Raw genomic sequence first — 24000 nt, 5'->3', positions numbered from 1 at the left:
CACTTGGACTTCATAAACTCCATTGAAAGATAAGTCTATATATTTGAAAAAAAAAACCCATGTTGATGCTTCCAAGTAAACTTTATAGAAGATATATTACTGTTTGGAACAGCGCAGGGAATTTGATCATTGGTTCCTCTAAGAATAACAATCACCAAGGGTGCTGAGGGATTCACTAAATAATGCTTTCAGCAATTTTCAAAATTTCAAGTACGCTTGTGCAAACTATTGGGAAAGAGTGCAGACTATCCCCCAGATTCTATATATGGTATGCTGACAAAATGCAACTTAATTGGCTATTGAGCAGTTAACCATCAATAATTGGATGTTAATTAGGACCAATTAGATTTGTGCATGCATCTACTTGCATGCTATTCTATAGAGCTGGGAGCCTAAATCCCATAGCACAACCCAAAAGGGCCATGGTAGGGGGCTTGGATGGGTCACAGGCATTCCAAAATGTTACATGCAGTGTTATAGAATATTGGGTTTTCGCACTCAACTTGGGCACCAGGATTTATACCAGGATTTAGCAGGCATAAGTCTGGTGCTCAGGACGTCCAACAGTGATTACCGAATGAGAAGAAATGTCAAAGCCTAAAAAGAAGGATGTCCTAAATTAGACCTGCTTCAGTCATGTCCAAGGTACAAAAAAGATACTCTGATTGAGCATCTGATCTTTGGAGAGATTAATCTCCCAGTGGTTGCTGTCCCTCTTCCTCTCCCCTGAAAGTGAAATTGAAAAAGAGAAACCAGGGAAACCAGGCTCTATGTCAGCTTTGGGTATTATGGGCATTCTTAACTAAACACAGCGCAAATCTGAAGAATAGGCTAGTAGTTAATGCAGTGAACTTTAAACCAAAGGACCCAGGTTCAATTCCTACTTTAATTCTTTTTTTTTTTAATTGTGAGCCTTCCAGAAACTGTACCTAATGGCCTAGTGTTTAGGGTGGTGGACTTTGGTCCAGAGGAACTGAGTTCAATTCCCACTTCAGGCACAAGCAGCTCCTTGTGACTCTGGGCAAGTCACTTAACCCTCCATTGCCCCAGGTACAAATAAAGTACCTATATACAATATGTAAGCCACATTGAGCCTGCCATGAGTAGGAAAGCACACGGTACAAATGTAAAAAAAAAAAAAAAAATATATATATATATATATATATATATATATATATATATATATATATAAGCCCCTTGCAAGCCTGAAGGCTATTGAAGTGGTGTACAGTATGTATTTTTTTTTTAACGTTTCTGGAGGGCTCACAATTACAAAATACAAGAGTTAACATGGGATTTGAACCTAGGTCTCTTGGTTTAAAGTCCATTGCACTAACCACTAGGTAGCCCCTCTGCTTTGCAGAGTTGTCTGTGTGACCATTCCTCTAAGAATGCTGTCAGACATCTGTGTCCCTGTTCTTTTGCCATTCATGATTGGGACATTCTGGTTTGTAAAATGGCTGTTCTTGCGGGATGTCCTTAACACTCAGATGTCCATCTCATGTATATTGGGAAATACATGTGACATGGGTGTCCTTTTTGGACAATGTGAGCTGGACGTCTCTGTTCTGACTTGGAAGTTCTTTCGAAAATGTCCCTCTATGTGTGCATAGTGCACAGTCTTATCGGTGAACGAAATTCATTTGAAACCACTGCCTATCCCTAGAAATTCCTCCTTTCCTTACTCTAGGACATATCACAAGCTCTGATTTCAGCAGAATTCCTTCACTGTTCTCCATAAGAACAAAATTATTTTGGAAATAGCGCCCTTGTCATTGGTCTGGGGACACTAACATAGATCAGTGAAATGTTTGGAATGCCTGAGCAAGTCCGAGAGACAGTAGATGTGTTTGGCCACTCCCAATTGTACACAAATACTAATTTTGATGTTTTTACGAGAAAATCATCCAAATGCTGCTTTATGCCTCTTTCAAAAATGAGCCCCTAATTGTGGCAGTATTCTGAATTTTACAGTCATAAGTGGGAGCCCCACCTTTGTCTCACCCATGCTTTGGCCCTGTGTACGCCCCCCACCCCCCACCTTGCAAATATGTGCTATTTAAGGGGCTGGTGCGTAGGCGCCTGCGTGCATCCAATGCGCATCAAATTGGCACTGCCTCCTGGCTACCACGTGACCGGGCGGTAAGTCTATTTTTGGCATGCAACCAAAACATGCGGCAGAAAATAATTTATATTTTCTACTGTGTGGTGCTTACCCAGCGGTAATTGGCAGTTGACGCACGTTTGGCGCTTACCGCCCGGTTAGCATGTGAGACCTTACTGCTAAGTCAATGGGTGGTGATAAGGTCTCAGGCCAAAAATGGACACTCGCTGGTTTTCATTTTGATGCACGTCTATTTTCCGGCACATTACAAAAATGCCTTTTTTCCAGGCACGCCATGGAAATGGACCAGCACACGTCCAAAACATATGCCTACACTAGCACAGGTCACTTTTGGGTGTGCCTTAGTAAAATGGTCCCTAAGTTAAGCAGGTATTTGCAGAATAGTGCTTAGGCACTATTCTGCTTATTTTCGAAGGAGAAGGCCAGCCATCTTCCGACACAAATCGGAAGATGGCCGGCCTTCTCCTAAACCCGGCCAAATCGGTATAATCGAAAGCCGATTTTGGCCGGCTTCAACTGCTTTTCGTTGCAGGGCCAGCCAAAGTAAAAGGGGGTGTGTCGGCAGGGTACCGAAGCGGGACAGGGGTGTGGTTACTAGATGGCCGGCTTTGGCCGATAATGGAAAAAAGAAGACCGGCTCTGACGAGCACTTGGCCAGCTTTACTTGGTCCATTTATTTTTAGGACCAAGCCTCAAAAAAGTGCCCCAACTGACCAGATGACCACCGGAGAGAATCGGGGATCACCTCCCCTTACTCCCCCAATTGTCACCAACCTAAAAAAAAAATAATAAACATTTTTGTGCCAGCCTCTATGCCAGCCTCAAATGTCATACCCAGCTCCATCACAGCACTATGCAGGTCCCTGGAGCAGTTTTTAGTGGGTACTGCAGTGCACTTCAGGCAGGCGGACCCAGGCCCATCCTCCCCACCTGTTATACTTGTGGTGGTAAATGGGAGCCCTCCAAAGCCTACTCGAAACCCACTGTACCCACATGTAGGTGCCCCCCGTTACCCTTTAAGGGCTATGGTAGTGTTGTACAGTTGTGGGTAGTGGGTTTGGACGGTTTTGGGGGGCTCAGCACACAAGGTAAGAGAGCTATGCACCTGGGAGCAATTTGTGAAGTCCACTGCAGTGCCCCCTAGGGTGCCCGGTTGGTGTCCTGGCATGTGAAGGGGACCACTGCACTATAAATGCTGGCTCCTCCCATGACCAAATGGCTTGGATTTGGCAGGGTTTGAGATGACCGCCATTAGTTTCCGTTATCAGCTAAAACCAATGGCGGCCATCTCTAACGCCGGCGATCTCTAAGGCCGGCCCAAATGTTGAGATTTGACTGGCCTCAACCGTATTATCGAAACGAAAGATGGCCGGCCATCATGTTTTGATAATACGGTCGGGTATGCCGCTTTACGGGGCCGGCCTTAGAGATGGCCGCCCTTATAGATGGCCGGTCCCATTTGATTATGCCCCTCTATGCTAGCATTTTTGTGCATAAGTGCACACATTTGTGCATAAATGCAATTTTTCTACATATTTACACGTGACGCATGAGTAAATGAGTGGCCAAGGGTTAAATGTTTGTGCTTCTCAAAAACCATCTCTTCTCTGAAGCATTTGGTTCCACCATCTATTGTCTTCTCCACCCTTTTGTCTCTCTACGACTCTTGTTTGCTGTAAACCAGAGTTGCCTGTATGGACCCCAAGTGCCTGGAACCAAATAAATAAAAAGGCTTACCGCGGGATGTGCTCAGGCATCCTGCAGTAATTCTCTGATCTGCTCATGCAAATCACATGCTAAAACGTATTTTTTTAATTTTATTGTGGAGGAGGTGGAGACTGGGTGTTTCTGCGCTAATCAACTCAGCTACATGACCACACGCAGATTAGTGCAGGATTAGCATGTGAGCCCGTACCACCTACAAAACAGGTGTAAGTGCTTATGCGCTAAATTTTATTAATGGCAGCATCAGCGCATGGCTATTAATAAGGAAAATGGAAAATCAGCCATTTTCCGGCTGCGGAAAAAATGGCCTTAGAGTGTGGAGAAAATCCTCATAAGGGCGCTCTAAGGTCACTTTTTACTGTAACTTAGTACAAAGACCCCCTTTATTGGGCAAACTGCCTTGAGTCTAGTAAGAATGAGCAGCCAAAATTCAAGGGCCCGATATTCAGGCAGTGGCAACCAGCGATTTGCTGACCACCACCACCGGCATTATACCTGAAAATTCAATACTGGGCCATGTCCAGACTTCGGCATTAAATTTCCAGGTATATGGAGCCAGCATAATATAGCTGGTTAAGGGGTCCTTTAACAAAGGTGTGCTAGTGTTTTTAGGGGCCTTTTTACAAAGGCGTTTAGGCACCTATGCCTGTCCAACGCACGTCAAATTGGCACTACTGCCCAGCTACCGTGTGCCCCTGGTGGTAATTCTATTTTTGACATGCTCCCAAAACATGCGGTAGAAAATATTTTCTATTTTCTACCATGTGGCGCTTACCCAGCAGTAATCAACAGTTTACGTACGCTGGCCTCTTACCCCCCAGTTAGCACATGATACCTTACCACTAAGTCAACGGATGGTAAGGTCTCAGCCTGATAATGGATGCACGCTGGTTTTAATTTTGCCGCACATCCATTTTCCAGCACAAAAAAAAAATGCTTTTTTTTCCAGGCATGCTGAGCAAATGGACCTGTGCGCATCCAAAACATGCGCCTACACCAGCTCAAGCCACTTTTCGGCAGGCCTTAGTAAAAAGGCCCCTTAGCATGCACTAATGATTAGCGTGTGCTAAACACTAGAGGTACCCACAGAAATATATAGGCGTCTCTAACGTTTAACACATGCTTATTTTTAATGAGCTAAAAACGTTAACGCACCTTTGTAAAAGGACCCCTTAGTGCGAAATTCAGCATTTAACCAGCTATAAATAACCACAAAAGATAGGACTGCCTATTTATGCGGATAGCTTTATCCGGTTAAGTGCCACTGAAAATTCCTGGTTAACCTTGGACAGCCTGTTTAAGTGGCCAGGAGCCTCTCCTACAGCTCAGTATAGTCCTGAATAAAATTAATAAATTTAATCAGAGAGCTGCAGGGTGTCTCTAGTCTAATTTTGTGTGCTGAGGTTTGTCTTGTAGCTCTCTTCAGGTACTTTTTTTCCCTCTGCTTGTTGCTAATACTAGGTAAATACCCAAAAGGAGGACAAAATCCTTGTTTGTGCTTAAAAGCAGCTTCATGTTTCATTACTAACTCTGAACAAGCTTGGTATCCATCACTGAGTTTACTTTGGGAATATCATCAACGTCGGGGCCCATCCAGCGGCTGCTGGCTATTGGTCATCCTGAGCAGACACAAACTCAATAAATACTCCATAACCCTTGACAGCCGCTAGCAGATTAGCCTGAGATGAAGGATTGCACAAGCAACACCTGCTGAACCAAATCAGAGTGGTGACGGATGGGGCAGTGCTGAGCCCCGACCACAAGCTAGATCAGGGGAAGAATGATTTTATACTTTAAAGGAAAGAGTTTGATGCAGTGGCAGCTGAACCAAGAACCTTTTATGTCCCTACAATTCCCCTCCACTGCTGCCACCAACTCTAGGAAGCTCTCTGTGCTTTGGCCTGCTTAGAGAAGTAGCAAGAATTATAGAAATAGTCCCCCAGAAACCTTCAACCAAATGCAGTTATAATTATTATCATTCTGCCCATTTTGTTGCATTCTTTTATTTAAATTCCAGAGACAAAATTGTGAATATAGACAAATATAGAACAACAAATAAGCTTTTTAATGGATGTACTGAGTCAATTTAGGACCAATTTTGGAGAGCTTTGCCTTTTTCAATAAATCAGAAGATGAGCAATATTTCACGAGAAATAGTCAAGCAGAACGCGGGGAGGGAAGGAATTGTGAGGAGATTACCGCCTGAGTAGTGCAAAGATCAAGTGGGGGTGTACGGGACAAGCACAGAGTGAAGGTAGGCTGGAGCTGTGGGAAGACGTGCCTTAAAGACTAGGCACGGGACTTTGGAATTTACATGGGCTGAGATGGGAAGCCAGGGTTCTTTAAAGAGAAGGGGAGTAACACGGTCAAAGTAATGGGAGAGGTGAAGCAGTTTGACTATATAAGTTGAAGGTGCTTGAGTGAGTAGACAGCAAGACCAGTGTAGAGGGAATTGCAGTAGTCAAGGTGAGGTATTGCTATGGAAAGAAGAAGAGTATGAACCAAGGATTGAGGAAGAAGAGGGTGAAGGGGATGTATGTAGTGCAATCTGAAGAAAGAGGAACGAACAACTGAATCAATCTGGGGTTTAAAAGAAAGTCTAAAAGGCACAAACTCCTGTTATATTCTGTTTTAATCCATGCAGGTGCAAATCCCTGCTCCAGAAGCTCAGTCACAGTTTCTGAGTTTATAGGCACACCTTCACACGTGCACCCACCCACACATCAACACCCCATCCCCCCACACCCACACCCATACACCTACCCAGGTCTGTTACACACAGTTGGAGATTATTACACACTTCCTATGCACAGTTTTTCAAAGAATAATGTACATTTTACAACCTTCCCTGCAGTAAACATTACTCCCCCTATTCCACTTTTTCCTCAGGCTCCTCCGCATTGTTGTTTATTTTGGGACCACAGCATTCGGAAAGGGCTTGTTCAATGTCATCTGATATGTAAAGAAATTATGTAACCATTTTTGTGACACTGGTCCCCATTGTACAAGGAGCTGCCCAGTAGAGATGGGCAGCAAGAAACATTTTGTATCGTTTTTGTGTTGTTTACAGACATTTTTGTTTTATTGGGGAGGGGGGTGGCCATTTTGACATTATAGCAGCAATGATGTTAAGAGTGTGCTCTATTTTTCTTTTCTTATAATGCTTCTACTAGGTCTGAGGTGGTGTAGAGACCTCCTGTGACCCAAGTCCCCTACCCCCTGGATAGCCTCCTATATCTGCTCTCCCTCCCCACAACTCAACCCCGCTGTCTGGACATTCACAAAACAATCCCTGGTAGTTTAGTTGCCCCTTCCTTCCTCCCGACCCAATCTCCTCACCCCAAATCCTCCCACCCCCAACTTAAAAAAAATAATAAAACCCTGGTGGCAGACTGACCATTCATATAAGGAAAGAAAAATAGAGCACACTCTTAACATCATTGCTGCTCTTTCCTAAGATGCTGGCACCAGAGGTAGTAGCAAGTGGGTATCACTCCTGCTTTTTTTCAGTTATGCCCTGGGATGTGGGGTCTGGGGGTCTTTGGAAGGGACCAGAGTGGGTTTGCCACTAGACACTAGTAATTAATTTTTTTTAAAGTTGTGGTTGGGGGCTCATGGTGGGGGGAGGAAGAGGCCACTGGACTAACAGGAATTTGTTTTGCAATGTTTGGGGCAGAGATGGGGTTAGATTGGATCACGGGGCAGGAGGCGGCGGGGGGAGGAGGTCACTAGAGTACCAGGGATTAAAGGCTGGTGTACAAAGCTAATGGCGTGTTTTTTTTTTTTAATGTCCCTTTCCTGTCAATGCATGAACCAGTCACTGCTCACACACTGACAAGAAAGGAGACATTTCAAAATGAGCTGTGGATTACTGACAAATTTTTAACTTACAGGCATCCAGGTTGTACGTTCATACTTCAATCTGTATTTCAGCTCAATGGTTTTATGAAAGCCTATTTCTATGGATAAACTACTGTTGTTATCAATGGAAATGTATTTGAAAATTATGTTTATGTTTATTTGAATTTGTTATATCGCTCTTCTTAATGAATTTCAAAGCAGTTTACTATCTAAATAGTGAAAATGAATTGGAACTACATCAAAAGAAAGGAAAGCAAAAGGAGCATGAGCAGCGCATCCCGGAGACCAGTGATCCAGGGAGACTGGGAGTAAACAGGCCAATGAGACCACCATGCTTCTCCACCACCAATTACTGGAAATAAGAGGAGCTGGGTGTTACTGTGAGAGCTGTCCTAAATCATCTGTAAGAGTTTTCAGCTCTTAGAAGGATAGACAGGGTGATCCACAGGGAAGGTGCCCTGAAGAAAAAATGTGCACTAAGGTGTTGATTCCAACCTGGCTCTTGATGCAGACAGTATAACAGGTCTGTAACATGTAGGGAATGGAAAGAGTGAGGAGGGGGTGTGCAGAACAATCATGACAGAACAGAGTGCTGGATACCCTTTTTATGAATAGTTTGTGTCAGGGCTCTTTCTTTTATTGGGGGGAGGGGGTGGGGGGAGGGAGTGTAATCTGTGCAGCTGTAGCAGTCACTACCTGGTCTTTTATGTGATATATTGCCATATACTTTGTGGAGGCAGATCTATAAAGGGCGCTGAAAGTTAGACACCAAAAATCTGAGCGCTAACCCCCTGATGTATGGCGCAATGGAGGCCTGGCCTAGTGGCTAGAGCACCACTCTTGAAATCCAGAGGTGGCTGGATCAAATCCCACTGCTGCTCCTTATGATCTTGGGCAAGTCACTTAATCCTCCATTGCCTCAGGTACAAACTTAGATTGTGAGCCCTCCTGGGACAGAGAAATATCCAGAGTACCTGAATGTAGCTTACCTAGAGCTACTACTGAAAAAGGTATGAGCAAAATCTAAATAAATAATTCTATAAAGTCATCAAAAATTGTGTGTGCAAGTTTGGGTGTGCACCCAATTTCCATACATAATTTAATTGAGCAATGAGCCAATTAGTGTCAGTAACTGACTTTCTAACCAGCAATTATTGGTGCTAAACGAAATCAATAAATATGTACATGCATAAATTTAGGCATGTGATCCATGCCTAAAATTTTCGTGTGTCCCAGAAAAGGGGGCATGGATATAGGAGTGTGATGGGTGTTTTGGGGTGGAGCCTAGGTGTGGATTCAAGCTACGGGTACAACTATAGAATAAGGGCGGCTCCGTGCATAAATTTTGGCAGGGCATTTTCACCACATTTTCATTGGTGCAAATGGAGATGCCCAGATTTACGCATGACCCCTGTGCTTAAGTGCTATTCCACAAACAGGCACAGCTTATAGAATAGCGCTTAAGTGTGTGGGGGAGGGGGGTTCTGCACCGATTTTTTTTTTTAGACACGATTTATAGAATTCACCCCTTAGTATTCTATAATGGCAAATTTGCACGTCAAATCCAATATAGAATACTTGCATAAGTCAGCAATGATGTGTCTAAATTTAGGTGAGAACACTTTTGCAACTGACATGATCCTACAAAGTGCATGCTGGAATGGTCAAATTAGTAGGGAAGCCCTGCCCAGTGCATCCTAGGATGCACTGGGCAGGGCAGGTCAGTGCCCTTGTGGAGGCGGCCCTGGAAGAGGAGGGAACACTACTCCCAACCTCCATCAAGGAGGTACAGGGGGTTGAGGGAGGTCTGCTAGACCACCAGGGTGGGTGGGGAGTTGGATTTGTAGCCCACTGGGCCACCAGGGATTTTTTTGGGTGGGGGTTAGGAGGGCTGGAGATCCATGTGCTCTTGTGTGAGGGGGGGCCTCCAGCCCCCCCCCCCCCATGTCACTGTATGGGAGGGGGCACTAGGCCTCCATCTCCTGTGTTTGACAGGTATGGGCTTTTGACAGCCCAGACCTGTCAAACAAATGCGGGAGGCTTGTGCCTGAGCGCATGCTCAGGCACAATCCTCCTCCAGTTCCCCTGGATGATCAGCGCTAATAATGCGCTTACATTTGCATGTTATTAGTGTTGATCATTGGGAAGTTAATTCCTCGTGCCATTCCAGTGCTATTTTTAGGACGCTGTTTCGGAATAGTGTGAGGAATTGATCATCGGGGCCTTATGCACCAACAGGCCTATATTCAAAACAATGAAATCAAGCAGGAGCGGCTCCTGCCTGCTTAAATCGCTTGTCTCTGGCTAACCACTGATATTCAGCGGCATTTAACCAGTTAGCACCACTGAATATAATTCACAATTAGAGCCAGTTTTTGGTTGACCGAAGATAACCGCTTAAATTGGGCCACGTAAATAGCACTTCTTTAAGTGGTTCAGCTTATGCGATCAAGGGCTGAGCATTACACTTAACCACATAAGCTGTAGTGGCCAACCTAAAACTGGATATTCAATGCCGATGCCCAGACATGGGCCGGCATTGACTATCTGGGAATACAGCTGGCGGTGGATATAAAAACGCTGACCGCTACCAGCTGAATATGGGCTGGCAAGTGGATACATACCTGACATCAAATTGCCTTTTGGGAAGAATGAACTCTCCCTCAAAACACAAGTCAGGAACCTTGGAATACAGTTAGATTCAACACTTACTCTGATTCCCCAAATCCAAGCAACCTTCAAGAGCTGCTTCTACTATTTGCGACAGCTACACTACCTTTCTCCTTACATCGAGAAGGTAAATCTTATCCCAATTGTACATGCCATGATAACTGCAATGCACTATACAATGGTCTGACTACAAAGGGCCTGCACCAGCTCCAGTTGATTCAGAATGCAGCAGCAAGACTCATAGAAGGTTGCAAGCGACGTGACCACATTACACCATTTTTGCAAAAACTTAATTGGCTACCAGTAAAATACAGAGCTAAATTTAAAACTCTATGCCTGATCTTCAAGGCCCTGAAAGAGTATCTGAAGAATAGGATGATCCTCCACACACCGCCAAGGACACTAAGGTCCTCCCAAGGACTTTCACTAACTGCACCCTCTCCAAAAAACATTACACAATGTGATACCCGCAAGCGAGTCTTCTCCGGAGTAGCCCCCACACTCTGGAATGCATTGCCTGAAAGGCTCCGCTTAACACAAGACTACCTGTACTTCAGGAAGCAGGTGAAAGCCTGGCTCTTCAATCAAGCCTTTAACGGAAGAAATAACTAACTTGTTAGTCTCACTCACACACACAAGGCTTGACTCGGGCTGCACATACTGCAGCGGGACATGTTTATCCACTCCTATCCTAGCTGAGATAATATTTAACCATCTGTCTGACCTCATGTGCAACTTACTTCAAATCAATCACCTTACTTTCTAATTCTTCCTACCCTCTTACTCATCTATATGCTACAACTTTGCCTTACCCTTCACTACCAATTATAATGTTCTAGTATATATTGTGTTGTCATTGCAAGTAGTATACCACACCATACTTTGTATTGTTGTTTGAATATTTTTACTGCTCTAATTGCCTATTGCTGATGTTTGATCTATTCTTTACTGTACACTGCCTTGAGTGAATTTCTTCAAAAAGGCAGTAAATAAATCCTAATAAATAAATAAATAAAATAAATAAGTTACCAAACAGTGCCTAAATGCACCTACATGCGTATCTAACATTTCACCCCCATTTTGCTGCATAATTATCATTGTAGTGCAGAAGTTACCTGTTGAGCTCATGCCTAACTTTAGCTGCACTATTTAGAATTAGTGTGTGTGTGTGTGGGTTCAGCCCATTCTGATGCTGTGGAAATCTGAGGCAAGATCTGAAAACCAGTAACAACCCAATAGCCTCCCACCTGTCAGACCAGTATTCTTGAGTTCCCCTTCACTGGCAGAATGCAGAATGAAACGCATTTCCACTTCAGAGCAAAGAAGGCTGACCGAGGGCTTGTGTTGTGTTTCAAGAGTCATCTAACAGCTGGCTTTCTGAGACCCAGCTATCTCCATTAACAGGTCACTGCATTTTCTGCACGGCTCTGCTCCACAAAACCCCAAATTATTTCCATCATAAACTTCAAGAGCCCCCTGCTGACACTAATTCACAGCACTTACAACTTAATGTTTACGTGTCATCTAAATGTTTGGATCCCTTGCTTTGTGATTAACATCTGAATTTGCGGCTCTCCCCGGATAATGATTTTTCTTTATTTTCCGCCGTGCAGTGCCTTCTTGGCTCCCATGACTAATTGTCTCAGGCAAACTGACATTGAAATAATCCATAATTGCCTAATCTATCTGCGTCCGTGTGGCAAAAATGGAAAAGCACTTTAGAGGGATCAATCAGGTCCAATCATTGCATTGACATATTGGCACCAGGTCTTCACCCATTCCCCAACTGAGAAAGTGATGGTGAAAGATAAGTCTCAATGAAAAGTGCCTCTGTCTCCATAGCTCTTTGATTTAATGATAGATTATCCAGCGAAGCACTCTGCTTGCACTAAACAAAGATAATAGCATTTGAAGTCACATCCAGATAAATGATTCATCTATCAAGTACATGCCCCCTGCATCACGAATAATGGATAGACACTAAGCACTGGGGAAGCCTTCTGTGACTTACAGAACCCAGTCAGCTGGGACTAGCTTAGAAAATCTTATGTTCCTAAACAGCTGAAAAAACATAAAATACTTCATATACTTTCTATAAACAAGTAACTTGAGAAATTCAGGCTGCAAAGTACTTTGTGGAATAAGGTCAAGGCCTCTCGCATGAATCAAATTGGTGATCAGTCAGCCAGGGCTGAGCTGTATTAGACTGGGGAAATAAAGCTATTTTCAAGGCCATGTTTTTGTTCTGCTCCTCCTCCCCCCAACAAGCACATACTTTCCAGATATTTTCCAAACACCTATCTGGTGGTTCATTCCTTACAACATAAAAGAGTTCAGGTACCATCCTCTGACAGTCCCTTCCTTCCAGTGGTGTAGCCACTGGGAGAGGAGAGCCTTGGAGGCCTGGCCCTCCCCAATTTGGCTTTGGGCCTCCCAAGGTCTGTTGACTTGGCTGGTGGAGGCCCCCAAGCCCCGCCACCAGCAGAAGCCTTCCTCCAGCGATGTTTGTCCCTGTGCTGTCTGCCCTGCTCTGCCTAGTGCCTCCCCCTTCCACGCATGCTCCATTTTCCTCCCCTCCCCCCCCCCCCCCCCCCCCCGGTACGGTTTCTACTGATCTGGCAAGGCAGCAGGTCAGGTAATGCTGGAGGTAGGAAATGGGAGGAAACAAAGGATGATAGGGGAGGGAAGAGATGGGGGTAAAGCTGTATATTTGGGGGGGGGGAGGAGACAGAGGAGCAAAGTGCTTCATAAAGGAGGTTAATGAATCCCAATAAATAAAATAGTGGAAAGAGAAACAGACAATGCTGAATGGTGGGAGAAGAGAGACTGAGGGGTGATCTATTGTAAACTACTTAGACATGATTTTATAATTTTATGATATATCAAAATAAAGTGGAAATGTGAAATATGAAATGTGAGTCATAGCTCCCTCCTCAATGGACTAAGAGAGGAGGAGGTAAAATAACAATACAGGGGCTGCTAGTCCTTGAGCCTTAAGGAAGAGACTGAACTGTTTTCATTCTGTAGTTAACTGTTCAGAGAGGTCAGCCTGAGACAGAGAATGCTCTAAAACAGAAGGTCTGGTCACAGGGAGCCTGGATCCTAAATCTTAGAGAAGAGGAGAGGTTGAAGCTGATGAAATTTGTAAGTCCCAGTCAGGGAAGGGTTGAAAGGTTAAAAGCAGCGAAAATGGTGAGAGCTAACTTCCTGCTCTCTCTCTCTCAAGTGATAATTCAGCCACCAGGGGTTTATCCTTAACAACCTCACAAAGCAAGCTTCCAGCGCTCAGCGAATTCATAGTATCTGAATTGGAATTAACTATTACCACCAGTGGGATAAGAAAACAGTAAGTCTGTTATCACCCATAAAAAAAGAGATACTAAAGGCTTGCAACCATATCTTCTAAACCAGTGGTTTTCAAACTAGTCCTCGGGGACCATCTGGCCAGTTGGGTTCTCAGGATATCCACAATAAATATGAACAAGATGAATCAGTGGCGTTCCTAGGGGCGCTGACACCCGGGGCAGCGCCCCCCCCCCCCCCCCGGCGAAATAACCTGGGTGCAGCACGACCCCCCAGCGAAAGAAACCCCCCCGGGTGCACGACACTGGGGGGGGGGGGTGCCGCGCACCTGTCGGCTCTTCGCTTCCATGCTCCCTCTGCCCCGGAACAGGAAGTAACCTGTTCCGGGGCAGAGGGAGCATGAAAACGAAGAGCCAACAGGCGCACGGCACCCCCCCCCCAGCGGCGTGCATCCGGGGCGGACCGCCCCCACCGCCCCCCTCTTGGTACGCCACTGAGATGAATTAGCATGCACTTCCTACATTGCATGCAAATGTCTCTCATGTATATTCACTGTGGATATCGTGAAAACCCAACTGGCTAGATGGTCTCTGAGGACTGGGTTGAAAACCACTGTTCTAAACTAACAGGAAAGGGATACAAGAGACTTGGACATCTCTTATTAAGGAGTGTTACCCCTGATTTCCTGAAGTGAGACATTCTATCTTACCTTGCTATAAAAACCAAACCAAACAAAAACACACAAATCACATCCAGATCTGTTCTAGATCAGGAGGAAATAAGCTAATTCATATTATTAAGTAGAGAATCAGACTGGTGTAATAAATAGTAGTACTAAATTAACAGCTTCTCTTAAACAGGAATTCTTCTAAAAAGAATTTCTTCATTAAACACTTTTAAGCCAGTAATATCAGATAAGTATAAATTGGTCAATACTCAAATCAGCATTTTTTTAAAGAGAGATAAAAAAAATACAGAACTTAGGGGTTGATGCTCAAAAGTCGTTAATAGCTGCAGCTGAACTTACTGAACAAGGAACAGTGATCATGCTCAAAGGAAATCACATGCAAATGAGATGTGCAGAAATTCCCTGTGAAGTTTAGTAGGGAAAGCACCCAGCACATGCACAGAACAGTCTCACAGTAAGTGTCCATGTTCTGCACATGCCCAGACCAGAGGAACGGGAGGTGGGAGGGGGAGGGGGAAACGTGCAGTAGTTGTGTTCCATTACACAGGGAAAAAAGTGGAAATAAAATACAAAACAAGACAAAATAAAAACAGAACCTGACTTGAAAAATGGAAATGACTGTTCTTTTGAGTTACGTGGACATCATAGTTTAGTTTCTATTTATGATGCCTAAAAAATCAGTGTTGAAAAAAATACGCATAGGAGTATTCTATAAACTACACCTAAAGTTAGGCATGGTTTATAGAATACGCCTAAATCTAGGTGTAGTTTATAAAATATGCCCAGTGCCTATTTCCTGTGACTATATGTAATCGTGGCCACTTACGCCAACTAAATCCTGGTATAAATGCGGGCGTCTAAGTTACGAATGGTATGGGCATATCCTATAATACTGCACGTAAATTCTAGGAATGCCCATGACCCATCCATGCCCCTCCCTTAGCTATGCCCCCTTTTCAGATCTGCATCTTAGAATTTACGCAAATCACTTTATAAAATATGTTTAGAAAGTTGTGCGCATAAATTCTAATTAAAGCCAGCTAATGTCAGTAATTGCTTATGGGGCAATTATCAAGGATGATTGGCTTATTAAGCCAGTTAAGTTGCGCGTGCAAATCAGAATATGACCAGATTTGCATGCACAACTTAGGTTGCCCTACATAGGATTTGGGGGCATATGTGCACTTTTATGGATGATTCTTTTCATTACTTTTTTGTTGTTGTCTTTTTATTGTTTGTATGTTTTTTATTGCTGCATTTTGTGTATGACTACCAGAACACTTTTCATTTTTATTTTTTTAAGGTTACAGGTGGAACACACATGCATATGATACATGGACATGAAAAGAGCAGATACTATTACAAAATGCAGACCACCAAGAAGCTGCCCTTTCACATGCAACCTCAGACCTGCTGGAAAAGTTTGAACATTGCAGGTAGTTGCTCCCTTCTGTGCATAGCATGGTAACATCTGTGCATCTCACAGAATGCTCATTTTAATACATTTGCATCTAGTTTTCAGCTGCTGCTTTCACGAATGGTAAAGGCAGTGCCAAAACCCTTTGACCATTAGGCACACAATAGCATACGTGCAAAACCGGCTGAAATCAGTGAAAATGTAACATTACAAACCTGGTAAGCTTTGAACATTGGTCCCTTGGTGGGGACACTAAGTGAACAGTGATTAGGATGACAAAGAGGGTTAAGCAATTCTAGTAGCTGCGAAGTAGGGTCAGTGCCGGGTATTTTATTTATTTTATTTTTGTTACATTTGTACCCCGCGCTTTCCCACTCATGGCAGGCTCAGTGCGGCTTACATATTGTATACAGGTACTTATTTGTACCTGGGACAACGGAGAGTTAAGTGACTTGCCCAGAGTCACAAGGAGCTGCCTGTGCCTGAAGTGGGAATCGAACTCAGTTCCTCAGGACCAAAGTCCACCACCCTAACCACTAGGCCACTCCTCTGTCTTTTATGGTCTGAGCCTTGAAAATGGCAAAGATGGAGCAGAACCAAGTATGAATATTTTATACCACGTTCATATTGTATGCGATGAGTGCAGATGCTGTCTATCTCAGTGGTGGAGGGGAAGACATCTTAAAGTTGAACTTAGTAAGTAAAATGTGGTTAGTATTGCTGTTGTATTGTTGTTTCAATCATGAATTGATAATAAATATGATTATTGGGCAGACTGGATGGACCATGTAGGTTTTTATCTGCTGTCATCTACTATATTACTATGAGGCCCTTTTACAAGGATGCGCCAAAACGTGACCTGCGGTAGTGTGTATTGGATGCGTGCTGGACCATTTCTCTACCATGTTTGGAAAAAAGGAGTTTTTTTTTTTGGGGGGGGGGGTGGACATTCGGCAAAAATTAAAACCAGTGTGTGTCTATTTATGGCCTGAGTCCTTAATGCCACCCATTGACATAGCAGTAAGGGCTCACACGTTACCCGTCTGGTAACCATTCAGCTGCGCCAACTGCTGATTACTGCTGGGAATGTCCCCGTGGTAGAAAATAAAAAATTATTTTCTACCACGAGTTTTTGGTGCACCTCAAACTTGGAATTACTGCCAGGCAAATGTGCTAGCTGATTTGAGTGTGTTGCATACGCGTATGTTAATATGGTTGCGGAGTATGAGACTGAATACAGAAAGATGAGGAATAGGGATGATCTGAAGGATATAGAGGGGTTGGGTGGCAGTTGAAAGGGGCAGAAGGCTGTAGAAAGGGTGAAAGACAAAGGAGGAAGGTGAGAGGGTGCAAATGGAGGACGGGATAAGAAAAGGACTGAACTTGGAGAGGGAAGGAGTGACAGGGAAGGATCTGGGGCTGATGAGGGGATGAAAGGAAATGAGGTTGGGAGGGGATGAACACAAAGGGTATAAATAATGGATGAAAGATATAGAAGACTGGAGAAAGAATGAGACAGATATGGGGGATGGGAGGATCAAGGGAAATAAGAATAAGATATGGAAACCTAATTAGTAAGGAAACGGTAAAATGAGGAAGACTGAAGACTGGAGGGAGTGAAAGAGGAATTAAATTTAGCTATAGGTAGGTAAAAAAAAAAGCAGATGAAAGAAAACTGAAACAGAAGGATCTGAAACTGATGTAAGGGAGGAAGGGAAGAAAGACAGGGTGCATGAAATAGAATTGGGAATAAGATCCTGAAAACAGTCTTAGCAGAAAACCAACAAGAGAACAGAGGGACCAGGACCAACCTCATTGGAAAAATAAAATGATCAGACAACAGGTGTAAAATATTTTCAGGTTTTAGAGAACATAATATATAAGTTTTGTAAATGTTCATTTCTTGTATTTTTTCAGTTCAGGAAGAATTGCATTTCTATTTCTCATTCTTCAGTGTTCCACTGTCAACCTGTTCCTTGGGTTTTCCATTTCATTTTTGTCCAGTGCTTTAATAGATGACATTCTATATTTTTTACAAAACTAATAAACCAGAGCCCAACATTTTTGCTTTGAGTTGCACTACCAAGGTCAATGGAGGACTTCTAAGCAATTGCATTAAATAATAAATTAGACTCTGGTTTATTTAATCTTAGTTTTGTGACTAGCACTGGAGTTGGGAGTTACTGATTGCCACATTATTGAAGTCATTCTGCATTTTTTATGCATAACCAAGGTGAGTATTCTGTTAACATGAAGTTTCTAAGAGCCCCAACCTCCCTAGCTTTTCCTCATATGAAAGTCATTCCACGCCCATAATCATTTTGGTAGCCCTTCTCTGTATCTTTTCTAATTCTGCTATATCCTTTTTGAGATGCTACAACTAGAATTGCAATCAATACTCAAGGTGCAGATACACCATGGAGCAATATAATTTTTTCTGTTCCTTTCTAATAATTTATAACTTCATTTTGCTTTTGGCCACCACTGCTGAAGATCTTAACATGCTGTCCATGAAGGGTAAAGGGTCATGAATTTGTTATACCATTTTTCTATGGCACAGCCAAAGTGTGATTTACATTTATTATGGGCTCACAATCTAGATTCATAATGGCACCTAAATCTTTTTCCTGAGTGGTGACTCCTAATATGGAACTTGTCATCATGAAGCTATAATTTGGGTTATTCTTTCATGTGTGCATCACTTTACACGTTTCCACATTATATTTAATTTCATCTACCATTTGGATGCCCAGGGTCCTCCTGCAATTTCTCACAATCTGCATATGATTTATCAACTTTGAATAATTTTGTGTCATCCATAAACTTTCCAAATCATTTATAAATATATTAAAAAGCTCCAATCCTAAAACAGATCCTTGTGATACTCCACTATTTGTCTTCCTCTATTAAGATAATTGACCATTGAACCCTACTCTTTATTTCCTATCTTTTAAGCAGTTCCCAAAGTACAACAGGACATTGCCTCCTATCCCATGGCTTTTTAATTTCCTCAGTAGTATCTCATGAGGGACTTTGCCAGAGTTTCTGAAAATCTAGATATATTTTATGAACAGCCTGACTTTTATCCATAAGTTTATTAATCTTCAAAAAATGTAGCAGATTGGAGAGACAAAACATCCCTTGGCTAAATCCATGTTGCTTTTGCTAAACCATGTCTATCTACGTGTTCAGTAATTTTATTCTTTATAATAGTGTCTGCCTAGCACCGACATCAGACTCAGTGGTCTGAAGATTCCTGGTTCGCCCCTGGAACTCTTTAAAAAAAATTGGTATTGCATAGTCCACCCTCCAATTTTCAGTTACTATAGACGATTTTAATGATAGGTTACATATTTCTAATAGTAGACCAGTAATTTCATTTTTGAGATTGTTCAGTACTCTGGTACATCTGGTCTGATGTACCAAGCTCTCTAGCTTGTTGATGTGACCTGTTCCATTTTCAGGTTCACCAAGATTTGTTTCAATTCCTCCAAATCATCACCTTTATATACTATTTCTGGAATGTGTAGCTCCTTTACATCTTCATTTGTAAAGACTAAAACAAAGAATTTATTTAAGGGTGTAGTTATCGATGCAGGCTACCATCAAGACATGTTATTTTACCACTAACTTGTGCTACTTTAGCACAGACCCCGTTTTATATAATGAGACCTAGTTATTAACTACTGGGGGTAACGCTAAAATAAGTGGATGAGTAGCCAAGTAGTTAGAGCATCAATGTTGATATCCAGAGGTGCCCAGTTCAAATCCCACTACTGTTCCTTGTGATCTTGGACAAGTCACTTAACCCTCCATTGTCTCAGATACAAAATTAGACTGTGAGTCCTCCAGGGACAGGGAAATACCCAGTGTGCCAGAATGTAATTCACCTTGAGCTACTACTGAAAAGGTGTGAGCAAAATCCAAATAAATAAACATGTCTTAACTGCAGTACACATTGATAACATTCCCCCCTTGGTTTCTGTGCTATGGTAAGGATATATTTTAGTAATCTGCAGCAAAGTTTGGAGCTGTGTGTTGATATCTACTGTATGAGCACAATACAGATAAAATACCACAGGTCTAAAGCCAGTGTACAAGAGGACCCATCTCAATCCAAGCAATCCTGTAGCTTTCCACATTGGCCCTCTCCCTGACATGACCTGGTAGCTTTCTGCATTGCTTCCTCCCAACATGACCTCACTTGACCTCTGAACCCCCCAACATGACCCTCCCTCAGACCAGGGAGCCAACCCCCCCCCAAACAATTCATGATAATTTAATGTCCCCTGACCCCACCCCCAATCTCTACATTAAAAAAGGAATCTCTTGTAGTCTCGTGTACCTCTTCCCATCCTTGACTGCCCCCCCCCCACCCCTGTAGGGATATTTCCCTGTGTATCTCACCTTACTGGTCTTAGCCTGTGTAATCCTAATACATCAAGATGGAGTCTGCAACCTATGACCTGCACATCAGTGAGACAGCAAATTCAGCTTTCTGCTTGTGGAAAATCACTGGCAGTCATGTAACATCCAAAGACATGCTGTGGGTAACCAACCCTCCCTGTATCTCCCTGAGAAGCTGAAAAGGGAGTGAGACATGGCTCCAACAAGCCGGGTGAGAAACAGAAATGCATACCAAGAAGTAACAGTTTCAAGGTCATGAACAACGACCGTTTCTTGCTCATGGAATGAGCTGGACAAGATCAGGATTGGTCCACGCTGGTCACCTGGGAGAAAAAGGGACAGAAAGCGGGAACAGAGGGAAGTTAGTTGGTTGGAATCCATGGAAGAAGTTGGAGCTGGCAAAAGAGGACGAGTGAGACCTGATGTGGTCCACAACCTTGTGAACTGCCTATCTAGAGAAAGTACCGGTTGGTTCAGCTGTACCCGCACGGAGTGACTGTGACCCAGCTTGCTGCAGAGACCCTGTCCTACTTCTGAGACAAAGACTCGCTGGGGAAGACAGCTCAAGTCTGAGAAGGAACCTGTGCAACCTCATCCGAGAGACTGCCCGAGAGATAGCCTGGTGAGATAAACAGTGATTTACTTCTTATAGCCGGAAATTAGGGATTGGTGTTTACCTAAGTTTAGGCTGGTTAGAGTCATGCCCCTGGTCAGGAGATAAGCTGCTAACAATTGTATTACCTCAGAACTTTAGTTCAGTGACAAATCAGGTTACCTCGTATTCCCGTAAGAATCAGAGTGTATAGTAGTGACAATATATTTTGTTGTTCTTTCACCAGCAAGTTATTTTTGTATTTAGCTAAGCTTTGCTACAGAGTGGTCTATTTTGTATATCTTACATATCTATAATAAATTCTAATATATATATCAGCTGGTTTTAGTTTGTTTCTCTCTTTCAGAAGCATTGGCTTGGTGCCAATCCAGGTTCTATTCATCCCTAGACAGAGATCAGAGTATTTTGCTTGCAAATATTTCTGCCATTGGGATCTGGGCGCAAATGAGATTGGTGGGAGGTGTTTTCCTATAAGTATCATTTGTGACTACCTACACCCCCCAGACCCACCACACACTCCTCAAAGCAATACTCACTTGCTTCTGCAAAAAGGAATTTTTGAGTAGTGGATGAAACATCAGGAAACATACTGATGCTATGACTAGAAAATAACTGTGCCTGTGTTGTTAAAAATCATTTCTATACTTTATCAGATATTGAAGTGCTAAGTAGCAACCAAAGTAGCTCAGTAGCTCTCATAAGAGACTCTTCCAAAGAGGTCTGCAAACAGTTAGTTATGTCTAAATTCTTCTTATGCACAAATTCTCCCAATCCCATCCATTGAAATAGATGGAAAAGATATTGGTTCTAGACACAAAACCTTCCTAACGCATTTCTTTAACATTTCATGAAGTGATATAATTCCAGGTCCTTTATATTATTTTATAAGAAAACACTCCCCTTTACCAGAACATCATTCACACACATAAGATAGGCAAGCGACCAAGTGATCCTTACACCCACCAACCACCAAGCAGTCTACATGGATAAAGGCTCATGGTACCAAATTCGAACCCAGGTGAGCTGGGATCCCAAATGAGAAGGAAGAAATTTCTAGGGAAAGAAAACTCTGGTTGGTTTCCTTACAAAGAATTTAAAATCTCTGACAACCCTAATTCCAAGAAATCAAGGGGCCCTTTTACCAAACTTCAGTAATAAGTGGCCTTAGCACATACTTATGTGGGTCAATCCCGATTGCTAAGGGCATTTTTCCGCATGGGTAGAATGGCTGAATTTCCAATTTTTTCTATTAATGGCCATGCACTAATTTTACCATTAGCACGTGGCCAATAGTGCTTGAACATCTAATGCCACCTATTTTGTAAGGGCTCACATGCTAATTGGCTGGCATGCAGCAATGTAGCGCTGCTAACTGATTAGCGCAGAACATGTCAATCTATGCACCCAGACCTGCCCCAGCACTAAAAAATAAAATCTATTTTTAGCTTGTGGCACTAAGCTAGAAAGGGGCATATCTTGGAGTTGCAAACGTAAGTTATAGAATGCTATCACTTATATGCACAACTGCCAACTTTAGGTGCCAGCATTTACACCAGCCTTTGACATGGCATAAGTACCTGAGCCTAAAGTTAAGCATGAGCATGCTGACTTATGCCCTATTCTATAATGGCAATTTCATGCAAAATCACTGTCACAAAATTAGTGCTTAGCACCCATCTTTCCGATGCTTGATTTTTGGCACCCTTTCAGGGGCATTTTAGAAAGAGAAGGGCGCCCATCTTCCGACACAACTCTGGAGATGAGCGTCCTTCTCTCAGGGTCGCCCAAATCGGCATAATCAAAAGCTGATTTTGGCATCCTCAACTGCAGTCTGTCGTGGGGACGACCAAAGTTCACGGGGGCATGTCGGAGGCGTAACGAAGGCGGGACTGGGGCGTGCTTAAGAGATGGGCGTCCTCAGCCGATAATGGAAAAAAGAAGGGCGTTCCTGAAGAGCATTTGGTCGACTTTACTTGGTCCATTTTTTTTCACGACCAAGCCTCAAAAAGGTGCCCAAACTGACCAGATGACCACCAGAGGGAATCGGGGATGACCTCCCCTGATTCCCCCAGTGGTCACCAACCCCCTCCCACCCTAAAAAAAAATTATTTTTTTTTTGCCAGCCTGTATACCAGCCTCAAATGTCATACCCAGCTCCATGACAGCAGTATGCAGGTCCCTGGAGCAGTTTTAGTGGGTGCAGTGCACTTCAGGCAGGCGGACCCAGACCCATGCCCCCCTACCTGTTACACTTGTGCTGGTAAATGTGAGCCCTTCAAAACCCACCAGAAACCCACTGTACCCACATGCAGGTGCCCCCCTTCACCCCTTAGTGCTATGGTAGTGGTGTACAGTTGTGGGGAGTGGGTTTGGGGGGTTAGGGGGCTCAGCACCGAAGGTAAGGGAGCTATGCACCTGAGAGCAATTTGTGAAGTCCACTGCAGTGCCCCCTAGAGTGCCCGGTTGATGTCCTGGCATGATGGACGTCCATCTTGTTTCGATAATAACGGTTTCCCCGCCCCTTCGCCGCAGACGTCCTTAGAGATGGGCGCCCTTAGAGATGGTCATCCCAGTTCGATTATGCCCCTCCACGTATAATCTACCCCTATGTGTATCTACTCAAACTGATCAAATATCAACTGGGCAGACTAGATGGGCCATGTTGGTCTTTATCTGTCATCATTTACTATCCCTTAGATTCTATATAGCATGCCTAGAGATCTACACTTAAATCTAGGCATATTCTATAACAACACGTATAACTTAATTGGCTTAACAAGTTAATTAGCATTGATAGCAGCACTTAAAAAGCATTGGCAATAATTAGAATGTACGCGCACAACTTGCTATGCTAAGCATATTCTGTAATAAAGTATGCCTAAATTCTAATATGTGCAGTTCAAAAGGGGCGTGGCTATGGGTGGAGAGTGAATTTGTGTTCCAAATTTTATACACACAGTTACAGAATAAGGCCCAGTGCATGTAAATCTATGCACAGGGATTTAGGCCATGTTTTTGTTGGCCTAAATGGAAGCACGTAGTTTTAAACGCTAGGATTTCTGTCTAAGCGTATTCTATGTATCATGCCTAAATCTAGGCGCTGCTTATAGAATACACAGGCGGAATCTTTACTGTGTGGATTTTTTAGGTGCCATAAATAGAATCTGACCCTATGTTACTACATTGGGCCA

The sequence above is a fragment of the Microcaecilia unicolor genome, chromosome 4 (assembly GCF_901765095.1).
Source record: "Microcaecilia unicolor chromosome 4, aMicUni1.1, whole genome shotgun sequence".
NCBI classification, from domain to species: Eukaryota; Metazoa; Chordata; class Amphibia; order Gymnophiona; family Siphonopidae; genus Microcaecilia; species Microcaecilia unicolor.
This window is presented reverse-complemented; position numbering follows the sequence as displayed.